The following is a 15174-nucleotide window of genomic DNA, read 5'->3' on the forward strand; positions in this document are numbered from 1 at the left end:
CCTCATTGTCCTACAAAAATAGTTGGCCTAATGTATTAAATTTTAAAATACACATATTTTACTAAAATACCCCCAGAAGAACTTTTAACTTCTAGCTAAAAAAGGTCCCATGGTCAAATAAAAAAGAGTAAAATAATTTTACTTTGTTAATTCATGGCTAGAGTGAAGTCTACTGATATTTTAAATAAAGGCTAGAGTGAAGTCTAGGGACATTTAGTAAATCCCAAGTCTCCGTTTCGGGAACAATGACCGAAAGGAATTACGATGCAAAATATCTTCTAAACTTAAGAATATGCTGTTATGGTCCCGCGCGTAGGATCCTGTCATGGGTTGATCTACGGAGCGAAAGCCCTGCTTTCCCTTGCATCTTGCCCTTGCGGGCAGACCCTATTGCGGAAACTGAATGGGTGATTTGTTCAAGAGACCACCTGAACTCTCCTCACTCTTTTCTTGGCTGGAAAACTGAATGCTTTATTTCAATTCGTAGCTCCTTAAATAGGAGATTACAGAAGGAAATTCCTAATTAAACTCAAACTCCAACTTGAACTCAAACTCCTAATTACCTACTCCTAATGGTAACTCACTCTTACTTATGATAAGATAAAGATAAGATAATATAAAGATATGGGATAAGGGATAAGATAAGGATAAGGTAAGCTGGCGGCGAGTTGGCTTGATGTGTCCAGATAAGGGTGGGCCCACCCCTATGAGCTATCGTGTGGGCCCCGCTCTGCTGTTGCTGCCAGGTGCGTTGCGCGGCTCATGGTGCCGCTGCCGCGCAGTGCGTGCGTGCGCCTCATGGTGCTGCTGTCATGCGGTGCCGGGCATGTGCGCGGTGCGTGCTTCCGTGCAGTGCGTGCGGTGCGCGCTACTGCCTGGCGGTGCGTGCTGCGCGCCATGGTGCCGCTACCGTGTGATGCTGGGTGTGTGCGCGGTGCGTGCTGTCGTACGGTGCGTGCTGCGGGCTATTGGCAGTGCGTGCTGCTGTGCAGCGCTGCCAGGCGGTGCCTGCTGCTATGCGTGCTACTGCCTATGACTACGCCGCAATGCGCTGCCATATGGTGTGACCATAACATTACACCCCTCCTGGACTACGAGCTTGTCCTCAAGCTTGTGTTCCGGATACATGGCTTGGGACTCTGCGAATGGCTCAAACGGCTGCACAATATTTCTCAGTCCACCAACAGTATGAACAACAGGGACTGCCCCATCTCTCAGTGCATAACGCTGGACTATTTGATGCAGACCCCAGCCACTTTCTTTAGTTTCCAGCTCCCAGGCGTAACCATGCCTTACAGTGACTACACGCTCTACTGCACTCAGGCCAGCCGCAAGGACATTGAAGTGTTCCCTACCTCCTGGGTCATATAGTTTGAAGCAGTTTTGTGGGAGATCCACATAACAGAAATCACGTACTGGACCACGACCCCGGTGTGCTATGTTGTGGATCATAAGAATGCACCGGGTATGCTTACCGTAGAGGACCTCAAGAGCGGCCTTACCGAAGAGAACCATGCGTTTTAAAATATCCTCTCGGCCTTCCCCATATATATTTTCCTCAATATTACGAAACATAGGGTTGTCCATGAACACAAAATCTATGCCATCAATATAAGCTGGGAAGAAAATTACCTCTATATCCTGCCCCTCCACCTTACATCTCTTGCGCACTCCTGTTTCTTGGATTTCTGTATAGTTACCATACGGTGGTGCCGCAACCATAACTTTATGTCCACGCTGAGCCAAGGCCTTCGGTAAAGCCCCAACAACATCGCCAAGCCCACCTGTCTTCGTCAAAGGAGCGCATTCTGTAGGTTCTACTATAATGTTCGTGACATCATCCCCGGCCAAAGGAGGAGACTTTACAGTTTCATCCTCTGTGCGCTGATCCTTGGAAATAACTGCGGCTATAGGGGCAGCGATCTGTTCTTCGCTGCATGCCTCTGCCCAGTCTAGACGATGTCTTTTCGTGTTGGCGATTCCCTCCGAACTCATTTCTTTGTTGGAGAGGAATGCTTCCAGTAGGCGTCGCATCTCCCGAACGTCTTCCCTGACTTCACGAACCTCCATGCTGGTTTCTGCAAGTTGGTGTTCCAGTTCGTGGACCTTGGAAGACAGCTGCTCCATATCACCCATGACGTTTGGCTCTGATACCAATTTGTTATGGTCCCGCGCGTAGGATCCCGTCACGAGTCGGTCTACGGAGCGAAAGCCCTGCTTTCCCTTGCGCCTTGCCCTTGCGGGCAGACCCTATTGCGGAAACTGAATGGGTGATTTGTTCAAGAGACCACCCGAACTCTCCTCACTCTTTTCTTGGCTGAAAACTGAATGCTTTATTTCAATTCGTAGCTCCTTAAATAGGAGATTACAAAAGGAAATTCCTAATTAAACTCAAACTCCAACTTGAACTCAAACTCCTAATTACCTACTTCTAATGGTAACTCACTCTTACTTAAGATAAGATAAAGATAAGATAAGATAAAGATAAGGGATAAGGGATAAGATAAGGATAAGGTAAGCTGGCGGCGAGTTGGCTTGATGTGTCTAGATAAGGGTGGGCCCACCCCTATGAGCTGTTGTGTGGGCCCCGCTCTGCTATTGTTGCCGGGTGCGTGTGCGCGGCTCATGGTGCCGCTGCCGCGCGGTGCGTGCGCGCAGTGCTGCTATCGCGCAGTGCGTGCGCACGCCTCATGGTGCCGCTATCGTGCAGTGCCGGGCGTGTGCGCGGTGCGTGCTGCCGTGCAGTGCGTGCGGTGCATGCTGCTGCCTAGTGGTGCATGCTGCGCGCCATGGTGCCACTGCCGTGCGGTGCCAGGCGTGTGCGCAGTGCGTGCTGCCGTGCGGTGCGTGCTGCTGCCTGGCGGTGCGTGCCGCTGTGCAGCGCTGCCAGGTGGTGCCTGCTGCTGTGCGTGCTGCTGCCTATGACTGCGCCGCAGTGCGCTGCCAGATGGTGTGACCATAACATCTGCACTGATGATCACCGGAGAGACAGAGCTTTGGCATAGCTTTAATTTGGTGGTGAAATTTTCATTATGGATGAAGATGAAAAGGGAAATGGATCATTGCCCACCCAACTAGTTATGCTCTGGACTTGCAGTCCGACACCACTAAAATCATTTTAGAGAGTGAGAGTCATTTACATTTATTTAGCTTCCAATAGAAATGTGTAAGTAATATTCAATTCAGACGATTAAAAACCATGCAAGAATATTGAATTTTGGTACAGTTGTACCCAATAATTAATCTGGGAACGACCATTGAAGTGGTAAGTTTTAGGGGCCTCAGATCCAACACGATTGAGCTCTCATCTTGGTGCTGCATGCTGATGAGATTGAGAAAAAAGAATCCTTGGCTGTACAGAGATTGCATCAACACTTGTAAATCTGAAACCCCATAATCTTTTGATAAAGTTCTTGCTGTTACAAGATTGAGGACAACGGAAGGCCTCCATCAATGGGGTATACCCCACCAGTCATGTAACTAGCCGCAGGATGAAGGGCCAAGAACTTCACCAGTCCAGCAACTTCTTCTGGTTGTCCAAATCTCCCCAAGGGGATTGTGTCTAAGATCTTCTTCTTATAATCTTCACTGAGTGTAGCAGTCATGTCAGTTGATATGAAACCAGGAGCAACAGCATTCACAGTAATATTTCTCCTTGCATATTCCTTTGCAGTATTCCTGGTAAATCCTTTAATGGCTGCAGCAGAAGCACTGTAATCAGCTTGCCCAACATTGCCAATCAAACCAACAACAGATGTTATATTAATTATTCTTCCTTTGTTCTTTGTCATCATAATTTCAGTTGCTGCCTTTGTGCAGAGGCGCTTACCAAAGAAGTTAACATCAAACACCTGACGCCCCTCTGAATTGTTCATTCTCACCAGCAAACCATCATGAACAATCCCTGCATTATTTATTAGTACGTCGATTGTACCCCATGAATCGACTGCAGCTTTGATCAGTGATCTTACATCTGCTTCCTTTGAAGCATCTGCCTGAAAGGGAAGAGCTTGGCCACCATATGCCTCAATCTCTTCAGAAACTTCTTCATCATTCTTAGAAGACTTCAAATAATTCACAAGGACCTTACAACCAGCTTTACCCATTGTCAATGCAATTGCTCTTCCAATTCCTTTGGAAGCACCGGTAACAACAACTACAGGAGTTTCGACATTTTGAGCCACTGTAACACTTGTTTGTTCAACAGATGCATCCTGACTTCCTACTCCAGAGGAAGTAGAAAAACTCCTCCATCTGCACTGGTATGGTTGGAATTGCAATGACCTACTGCTTCAAAAAATTGGAAGGAAATGCCGGGAATGAGTGAATCCCCATCTACAAGGAGTAGTACTGATGAAAGTTCGGACAAACCTCCCAACAGTCATGGCTGAATAAGAGGAAGAAGATCCAGCAAAGGCCACAAATATATAGCTTGATTCAAAACATCAAGGATATCTGAAAAAAAAAAATAAAAGTAAGAACACTCCAAGCAACATAAAATAAGGAAATAAGAAGTATGAAGGAAACAAATACTAGGAAAACATGAATATAGGAAAGAAAGCAGATGGTTTATTTGCATTGGATTTGGTTAGGTTTAGTTTCTATTATTATTCTTGGAATAATCGTAGTTTTCTTTTTTTTTCTCCAATTGCATGCATTTTGTTATAATGTTTCCTTATTGAAGGTGTTCCTTTTTTTTCCTACTACAAAGTAAAGCTGAAGGGGAGGGAGAAAGAAGATAGCTTTTTTAACTATGTTGCTAATTATTTCAAACAAATTTGAAATAGATGGGAGCCCTGCGACATTCTTCAATGTTAACTCGAGCAGTTGAACCATTTGACTTAAAAACCGATCACCATTTTGGCCCTGTTGATCACCTAACAATCTAACTACCAAATCCGTTTGACTTGGACAATAGTCCACATTTTAATCCTAAATTAGTTCTCTATGTATGACTGGATCATATCCTAACTATTGATTATAACTGTAGTAATTAAGTAGTAATTAGTTTCTAATATATTAAATATTTAATATTAATTAATTAGCTTAAATATATCATTAGCATTGATCATATATGAGGGTGGATTTGGCCCTCCAGTGATATCATGACACGTGACATCTCATAACAGTTGGATGACACCCAGACACCACCTAGACGATAATTTGCCTTAGCCAAAGTGAAGGACGGAGTCCAACCTGGCAACCTGCCTCTGCCGACCTGGTGGAAATCTATTTGGCGACCTCGTCCACAACTCAGGGCGGCTTGCAACACCTTGTCCAGGGCTGACCTGTGGTACCTCGTCAGTACGGTCGAAGTGACCTCAATGAGTTGCGATCCCTCTCGAGAGCTTGTCGACCTAATTGAGGTCCAAGTGGTGACCTGCGAGACGTGCTCGCCAACCAACTCTGCATACATATCCTGTCACTCCCGGGTTTCTCGGAAGTTGGCCCCTGCACCAAATGTTTCAAAGGAAACTAAACAAGGTGCAAAGACTAGTCTATGTGCATGGCTACCTCCGAGGACTTTGGGTCGATTAGGCACGACCTCTCAAAGATCTCGGATGCGATGCATGAAGCCCATGCCAAACAACGCCTATATATAGGCCTCACCTTCAACTTCACAGGGAGAAAGGTACACACAATCATACATTCTCAAGCTCTCTCAATATCCCAAAAAACTTTCAAATACTTACTAACTTAAGCATCAGAGTGTCCTCCGCGGGTAAAAGATGCCCGGGAACCCTAACTCTCTTCTTCTCGCAGCACATATCAGCTCGGCCTAGCGTAGCTCGGCCCTGATCAGGAAATATCCAAATCAAAGTCCAAGTCATGAGACACAAGGGAGCAGCCAGATCGTGTGGCATCAATTGGCGCCATCTGTGAGAAACACAACAAAAAGCTAAGTTCTCACCTTCTAGTTTGCTAAGTTCTCATCATTTAGTTTTCACCTTTTTCAACCCAATGACATTTTTGAGTAGCACCAACATCAAGAACAAAGTATCAGTTACTGGGGGCAAGAGAATCCGTGATGAACCTTGAGAACCTCTATGTGACAATCAAGTAAGTTCGGTGCCCCTAGCACATCTCGGAGTAGAAACTATGATGTACCCAACACTCCCATCACCCTAGACAAATACACTGCTACCTCATGTGGACACCCCTCTCCCCGTAGTTGAGTTGTCAGTGGTTCCCGTCGGGATTGAAACGTGGCAGTTTTATGAGCTGAAGCATGAGCCTTTAGATGTGGACATGGGAGGAGAAGTTCGGTGCATTCATGTCACTGTAGGATAATCAACAGTAGAACAATCTCAACAACCAGCAGTTCGGCAACAAGCACCTCATAGTAAGGCCGCCCCCGCAGGTCGAGCCCTTTGTGGTTCCCGCAAGAGTTGACGGCTAACAGATTGAGCAGCTCTACCGACCTCAATTCAGCCCGAATGAACCTCATAAGCTCTGTTCACAATGTCACCTCTACAGGTCGATCCCTTCGTAGCTCCCGTGGGAGTCAACAACCAACGGATTGTGTGGTCGCCCTTGCAAGTCGAGCCTTCCAAGGCTCTCGTGCGAATCATCGACTTACGATTAGTAGAGCTGCCCCTACAAGTCGAGCTCCCTATGGCTTCTCGTAGGAGTAGACGACTAGCGTCACCAAGGGGCTGATGTAGTGTAGCCGTGGCACCGACCTACCACCCAACGCCAACAGCAACATACGTATAAACAGAGCCATCACAAGGGGGGGGGGAATATGAACAACTAGTCTGGGTGAGCTTCAGGGATCTGGCCCAAATTGCCTCCTAGCCCGAACTGCGAAGCCTCACTACTGATCGAACTTTGTATGGATCCCCTAAGAGTTGGAAGCGAATTGAATGTGGAACCGGCCTCATAGGTCGAGCCCTTCATGGTTCCCGTGAGAGTAGGCGACCGCAGATAGTAGAGCCACCCCCTCGAGGTAAGCCTCCCATAGCTCCAATAGGAGAGGGCGGTTAGCAGTTCCAGGATCAAGTACAATACATGTACGCCATGGTCTAGCAAGCATCTATCCAGGGAAGCCAATCCCACACGATGGCATGGAAGCAGTCACATTTAAAGCTACTATGGAATGGCCATCTGCTTTGGCAACCTGGTCAAATTGAGTTCTAAGGGAAATCCATACCGCTTTCTAGCTAAGGCGCCCTCAAGCCAACTTCGAAAACACAACAACAACAGGTAGACCAATCTAAGCAAATCGCCCCCTGTTTATCTAGCTCGGCAACAAGTGTAAATTGATTTAAAAGGACGTTGGTGTCTCACCTCCAACTTAAAAAAAAAAAAAAGCAGAGAGAAAAAAAGAAACGAAGGAAGGGAAGACTAGCTCGCTTTCAGCATAAGAAAAAGAAACAAAGGAAGGGAAGGCTAGTTTGCTTTTAGCACCGTGGCAGACATGCAAACTTGGCCGATCTCTTCACAACCGACCTCCACCTTGGTTTCAGGCTCCACATCGACCTCATCGGCTACTCTTTTGAGAATAGGCTCGAGGGACATTGTGTTGTAGTCTACCTGAGTGTAGTGACCTGACGAGGCGGTCATATAGCTAAAAGCCCCTCTTGAGGACGCCATGACAAACTTCGCTCTTAAAGTATTGAGCTAAATTGCAAAACTCCTTGGAGTGCTTGCTTTGCCTCTCCTCGAGCAGATGAATTCGCTCTTGCGCCTCAAGAATCAAGACGATGATGTCCTACTTAAGGCTGCATTCAACACTTAGACTCTTTCGACCTGGGGAGCAAACTAGACCAATGCCTATGACTACGAGCTCATCAAATTAGTCACTCCAGACCAAAGAAACAAGCTACTCCCTTCCCTAAGCTGATCTCAACTCGGGAGTGGGGGCAATTGATGAGGGCGGATTTGGCTGTCCAATGACAACATGACACGTGGCATCTCAAAACAGCTAGATGACACCTCGACACCACCTAGGTGATGACTTTCCTTAGCCAAAGTGATGGAGTCCGACCTAGCGACCTGGTGGAAATCTAGCTGTGGTACCTCATCTAGGGCCGACCTGTGGTACCTCATCAATACGGTCGAAGCGACCTCGATGAGGAGCAACCCCCCTCAAGGGCTTGCCGACTTGATTGAGGTCCAAGTGGCGACCTGCAAGACGTGCTCACCGAGCAATTCTGCATGCATATCCTGTCACTCCGAGGTTTCTCCAAAGTTGGCCCCCTCACCGAATGTTCTGGAGGAAACTGAACAAGGTGCAAAGATCGGTCTACGTGCACGGCTACCTCCGAGGACTTCGGCCCAGATAGGCACGACCTCTCAGAGATCTCAGACGCGATGCGTGAAGCCCACACCAAACAACGCCTATATATAGGCCTCACCTCCAACCTCACAGGGAGGAAGGTATGCACAATAATACATTCTCAAGCTCTCTCAATATCCCAAAGAACTTCCAAATACTTACTGACTTAAGCATTGGAGTGTCATTCCCGAGTAAAAGACACCTGGGCACTCTAACTCTCTTCTTCTCGCAGCACATATCAACTCGACCACCTTTCAGCTCAGCCTAGCGCAGCTCGGCCCTGATTAGGAAATATCCAAATCAGAGTCCAAGTCATCAGACAGGAGGGAGCAGCCAGGTCGCATGACATCAATATATTTTTAACTTATATTTTTTATTAATTATATTTAAAATATTAATTAATACAATATAACGTTATAAAAGTAACTAACAATTATAATTGATTATTTCTTCTTTATTAATTAACTTTAAATTTTAGTTTTACTAATTTAATTATTAGTTAGTGTTAGATATCATGTAATTTACTTTAACTTATTTATAATAATTAAATTGATTTTAAATTTACCCAAAGTTATAAATAATTATTATTATTATTTTCACTAAATACTAATATTATTATAATATTTATATTAATCATATTTGCTTTGTATTGAATTAATTAGTATAAAATATAATCTAATATTAGTACAGGGTCCAGTTTGGCCGTTTGTTTCAGATCCATTTCAATCAGATATAGATCAATTATGGGTTTAGTTGGGGTTAGGAATGAGCCGGGAAATGTTAAGTGGTTTAAGCTTGCCTTAATTTATGGGCTTAGGCCAACCCGACCCATCAACCTGGCTTACTGGGGCAAAAACAGGACAATAAAAACCTTAATTGAGCTATCTTCCTTGCCCGAATAGGGCTTCACAGACCTGAAATTTTCTACTGTCATAGGTTAATTGTATCAGCACCATCCACTTCAAGGGTATTACGATACTGCCTTTGGACTCCTCGAAATCTAAATTGATGTAAAAAAAAAAAAAAAAGAAAAGAAAAATGAACAATTACTTAAGATTTAAGTTTATGGAGAGAGACAACTTTGATTGTCAATTGCTTGGTCACTTCGTGCTCAAGCATGAACATAGGGAGCTTTAACTATCTTTTTCTTTGCTGTTTTTAGACTCCTGTTCTTCACATTTCAATGCATTGCTGTGGCCTAATTCGTTCTTTGAGGGCGCAGGTTCAAGACTTCAAGCCTCTTGGCTCTTTGATTATATCAGAATGCTTTAAGACAAAAACAAAAAGAAAAAGTATAACCCAAAAATCAATACCTGCTGATATAAGATCTTAATCCTCTGATTTGAAGCCACCGTCACCACTCGCCACTGCACTTAAAACTTTGTCTGGTCCAAATACTGACACAAAATTCCTGTAAACAAACGATGTCACGACCTCCCAGCACAAACTTTGCTTGTAGAAAACGCAACAGAAGTCATATTCGAATACGAAACGTCATTCACTGAAAATTTAAAAAAAAAAAAATTACTTCTCTTTTAGATATTCTGCAACTCCTCTGAACAATACCTTTTGGAATAGAATAGAGTGAGAATCATCCTCCGGACAATCCTCAGCGTCACACTCTGAACTCTTCAACTTCAAAGAAGAATTAACAGACTAAACATTCGAAAACTAGTCATGAGAGTCTGGGAGTCTTGGTGATAGTGGTCTTCAACATTAACGAAAGAGAGAGACGTTTATCTATCTTTTACTCTCGGTGTCTAATGGGGAAGGGTGCGTAGGTGAGCAGCTATTCCTTGTTTGAGGAAGAAGTTGCTATCAGCAGTTTCTCCTCCTTCCAGGCAGTGGTGAACGTGGATCTTTTATTCTGAGATTTATCCAATTAATGTTGATCGTCCTACTGATTTCCCTAGTAGGTTTCGGCCGGCGGTTTATTGGGGACCCATTTTTCTTTGGCTCCTGCCTTTTTTAAATTGTTGATGGTTCGTTCTGGTCTCTGTCGCAAATTTGGAAGTGGAATTGAGGTCTCCCCTTCGGTTTCCAGGACGATTACTGGGGTCTGGTGGGGCTCGGATCTGCTATCCAGGAGATGTTTCCAATAGACGGTGGTGGTGCTCTGTGGGCAAGGATGTCGCTGAGTTGTCTGTGGGGGTGGGTTGGCTACAGAGGTTTTCGGCACGAAAGCGGGAAGTTTGGTGGTGTAATAGTGAACGTGTTTCTACTGTACCGTTTTTTTAAGGAGTGCTCGGCTGGATTTACGTATGTTATGGAAGTTTGGTGGTGTAATAGTCATGGAAGTTTTTTTAAGGAGTGCTCGCTCTTGCCTTATTTGTTTGAAACAAGGGACTATAACCCTACTAAATACTGGGCAGTTATTACTGGCATATGTAAGATTTTTATTTGATTTAAGAGATTGAGTGGCGTTTTATTTGTTAATAATAATTTACTTTTTTTAGATTCACTTTTTGTCAAATTTATATTAAGGGTAATTGCCTAAAACCCACGTCATTTTCTATGAATTCTCTTAAACTCGTTATAACTTTTCAAAACATCAAAATGCCCTGAAGCGTCCAACCGGCGATCAAGAATGCACGTGAAAAGGGAGATAGATGGGAGAGAATTAAGAATCTAGTGAACCACTATCTAGCCAACCACAACCGTAGGTTTTCTCGTGATCTCAACGGCTAAGATTAAATCTTGACGACGGAAGCAAGTGATCTTGGCCGCTCGCGAAAAGTGAAAAACCATAAGGAGATAAGATTAGAGAGCAAGCTGAAAAGCAAGACAAGAAAATCAGAGAGCCAGAAAGGGAGAGGGAGAGAGGGCGAGAGCGGAGGAGGAGAGGCGGAAGTAGAGAGAACAAGTAAAAGCTGAGATTTTTTCCGTCTTTTTCTTGTTCACTGGTTCAGAGGAGTTTGATACTTGAATCATTTTGTTGGTCGAGGTCGGCCGGAATTTGAAGTTTTCTTTCAATGAAATCCAGCGAATTAATGTAGAAATTTGGTCGGAAGATCGGTTTATGGACAAAAAAGTGTGAAATGATAAGATTTATGGTTCACTGTATTTGATTTCATGAGAAATAGCGGTAAGGGATAGATAGAAACAGAGAAGGGAGAGAAGGAAGCTTAGCAGCGTCAAATGGATTGCACCAGGGCCCCACCTATTTCAGGGGGTAAACAGGCTTTAAACCAACCCCGTGAACAAGTTTTAAAGAAAAAACTTAAAAGAAAAAAAGAAGAGTGAGCCAAGATACAGTCCGATATGAACCTTCAATGAAAGAGCTCGGCTATTACCCGAAATCCAAACATAGTAAAATGGCTTCACCGCTTATCTAAAAATAATATGCATGTAATTTGATTTGAATCTTCACCCCTTGTGCAAATAGTAACAATTATTATCATCAAGGTATGACCAACTTATTTGTAAAGGGAGTACTAATTTGCTTTTTAAGTCCATAAATATAAGATTAATGGGTTTGGGCCGGTTGGATTGGGTTAAAGTGAGTTTGGGTTGAACTCAACCCATTTAATTTTATATAATTGGGTCATTAATGGGTTTGTGGGTTAGATGGATTGGGTTGAAGCTCAACCTAAACCAAATCCAACCCAACCCAACCCGCCCAATTGCCACCGCTACCTATTTGGACACCCTTCAGTTAAACATGTCTCGCACCAGGTGAAATAGGGGTTGAAAAATAGTTGATTATGTATGATGAAGTGAGCACGCATTCACTCCAAAAGCTAATTACTAGTAAAGCTTAAAATAGCAAAGCACGGGCAACTTCTAACAAGTGCCTATGTTTTCTCTCACCTCTCTCATTTTTTTGTGGGGAATTAACACTGGTTCTATGATGCACAATTCCATTTTGAGCAAAGAATGATTGAATGGGATTAGAGAGACTCTTTCCCATTACTAGATCTGACTTGTTGAACATTACATTTGAACTGAGTTCTCACCATGTTATAGAATGAGACAAGAAAATGTTTTTGACTTAAATTTCATCAAGTACAACCAGATGCATCTGTCGTAATCATCTACAATGGTAAAAAAATATCTTGCGCCTGAATGAGAAGCAATGTGATAAAGACTCCATATGTCAACATGTATCAAAGCAAAAGCTGAAGTTGCTCTTGATGATCTTATTAGAAATGGAACTCTAGTATGTTTTACTCATCCACAAGCCTCATAAACCCCATTATTGTCATCTATGATATGCCCTTTTAATAGTAAAGACAACTAATGAGCAGGAGCATGCCTAAGCCTATTATGCCATGAAGTATATCCATCACTATCTATATGTGATGTGGTAGAATCTGCCATTGAAGCACCAAATTCTAAGTAGTAGACTCCATCAAACATATGTCCCTTGCCAATCGCCTTCAAGAGTTTGTCCTGTAATACACTGGATGTGGAGGAAAAGAGAGCAACACAGTTTAATTATGTTGTAAGTCTTCTTATACACAAGAGAATATACTTGAAGTTAGACACATACAATACATTTTGAATTACAAGATCAGGTCTAAATGTAACTATTCCTATATGAGTGGCACATAAGAGAATTATTTGGTAATCTAATAGAGAAATGAGTTATTAAGGCTTCATAGTGAATGAACAAGGTTCTGTTAAGGGTCATGTGATTTGAAACCCCATTGTCCAAAATCCGAATGTTCAAATGTATTGAAGAAGTGAAAGGATCCATACCAGTCATGGTCGAAGTAGCCAACGGATCATGATTATCACCAATTAGTAACCTCAGCAACTGATTATATTGGTCTATAGTGAGAGATATAGGTGAGACTTCTTGAGATCTATATGATTCACCTTTCACACAAGCTACATGGCCTGATTTTCCGTTCTTAGAATTTTTGGTTGATCGACCTTTGTCCCAACCTTTAGGATATTCGAGGAGTTCAAAACACCTGTCTCTGGTATGTTCTGCTCTTTTATAATACTCACATTTGATTTTGGGTTGGTCGGATTTCCATTACTCTGAATACAATGCCAATTAGTGGTGCCTTTTAAGAGACCATGGCTTGGTGACACTCTTCTTGTATGACCATGGAATAGCCGCGGCTCACATTTGGAATTGGCTCCATGGCGAGGATGGCAAATCGGACATTATTGAAGGTGTCCACAAGGCCCATAAACAACTATAGAACTTTGTCTTTCTCTTTTTCTGCAATCAACTTTCTTGTAGATCCACAAGAGCATTCCGATATTTTAGATAGAATTGCAATTTAGTCCCAAAGACCCTTCATCTATGTGAAATAAGAGGTTACTGGTATGGTTCCTTGGTGTAACAGGGAAAGATCCCGCTTCAGTTGATATAACTGGTGATCGTGGCCCTAGGAAAACCTTTCTTCAGGGTCGAACCAAATCTCCCCTACAAAAGATGCATATGCAACACTTTTTTGGAATTCTCGTGCAAGAGAGTTAAAGATCCACGAAGTGACCATGCTATTGCATTTGATCCATGCTCTTACTTCTGTTGGAGGTTCTTCAGGTTTCAATATTGTCCCATTGACAAAGCCAAACTTATTTTTGGCTTCTAATGCAATCCGCATCGCTCTCTGCCATGTTGGGTAATTCTCCCCTGTAAGCGGAGACAAAACCAAGACTGCACTAGGATTGTTAGATGAATGCAGGTAGTAGGGTGATGTTGGATCAAGATCAAACATGGCTGACGACGGTGACATTGTTGCGACGTAGAGTTTGATCGATGTAGAACTTGATTAATGCTCTGATATCATATTAAAACAGAGAGCATAGAAAAGGAATTCTCTATATTCATTGATTCAGGGTGATGGGTACACACACACACATACAACTGTATTTTGCGATGAGATATCATCTGCGATGAGTCTTGGAGCAGATGTTGACTAACAATCTACAACAACTTGACTAACTGTCCAGTTGTCTAACAAAATACAACTAGACGGTAACTGACTAATCTCCAATGGAGTTGAACAACTGTTGATTAGGAAGGATCTTCAACTACAATCAAATCAAATGGGACAACAGGGATGCTTCATGTGCAAGTTTGGCGATGGATCTTCAACTAATAAAGAGAGTTATTCCGTTAGAAATCAGATGATTTAATTTTCTTCTTATTAGCGGTAAAATATTATTGTGTTTCCTTCAATGCTAGTTCAAATGTTGAGACCATATGACTAGTAACTAGAGAATGGACTTGTGCTAATGATTCATGCCATTGCAAAGACGATCCAAGAGATGAGAAGTTATTAGCACATGATGGAAAAACAGATGAAGGTTGTAGCGGTGAGTAAGAATAGAGGAAGGTAGATGGAATGGAATAGGGGGTTGAGTTTTTGTTGACAGACTGAGAAAATGAAGATGAAAAAAGAGAGTGAAGGAGAGAGACCAAGAGCAAGTGAAAGATATGAGATAGAGGTAGCGGAGCTGCAATCTTGATAGAGAAGAACGAAAGTAGGGGAGGTAGTTGCAACAAAGAAAAGAAGAGGAAGAAGATTATAATGGAGAGAATAGAGAAAGAAAGGGAAAATGAGAGAGAGAGAGGAAATCGAAGAAGAAGGAGCCACTACTAGTTTGCTCGATGATGGGGTCCATTTCTGGAATACCCCTGCAAGTCTTGAGTTCGCTAGTAGAGCGGTTGAAAGTGTTGATGGTGACAAAAATAGAGAAGGGGGTGGAGGAAGAAGGAGAAGAAAAAGAAATAAGGTATTGGGGAGCTTAAAATCCCCGTGTACAACATTGTGAAGTCCATTGTATTGGAGACAGAGGAGGGCTAAGCATATCTCCATGGCAATGAGGGTTCACGTTTGCCATGAAAGAGGGGGAGTGATGTCCCTGTATGTCAGTCAACCTTTGAGGCAAGTCCTTGTATAAGAGCGAAGAAGCTTCTAGACAGACTC

The 15174-nt window shown here is 43.2% G+C and overlaps 1 pseudogene; it reads right to left on the bottom strand.

Annotated features, from left to right (window-relative positions):
• Positions 1-3209: 3209 nt before the first annotated feature.
• Positions 3210-4385, bottom strand: LOC148843366 (3-oxoacyl-[acyl-carrier-protein] reductase 4 pseudogene; annotated as a pseudogene).
• Positions 4386-15174: the final 10789 nt, after the last annotated feature.

Source organism: Nelumbo lutea, chromosome 8, assembly GCF_056320005.1.
Source record: "Nelumbo lutea isolate HS-2025 chromosome 8, American lotus-T2T, whole genome shotgun sequence".
In the NCBI taxonomy this organism is placed as follows: Eukaryota; Viridiplantae; Streptophyta; class Magnoliopsida; order Proteales; family Nelumbonaceae; genus Nelumbo; species Nelumbo lutea.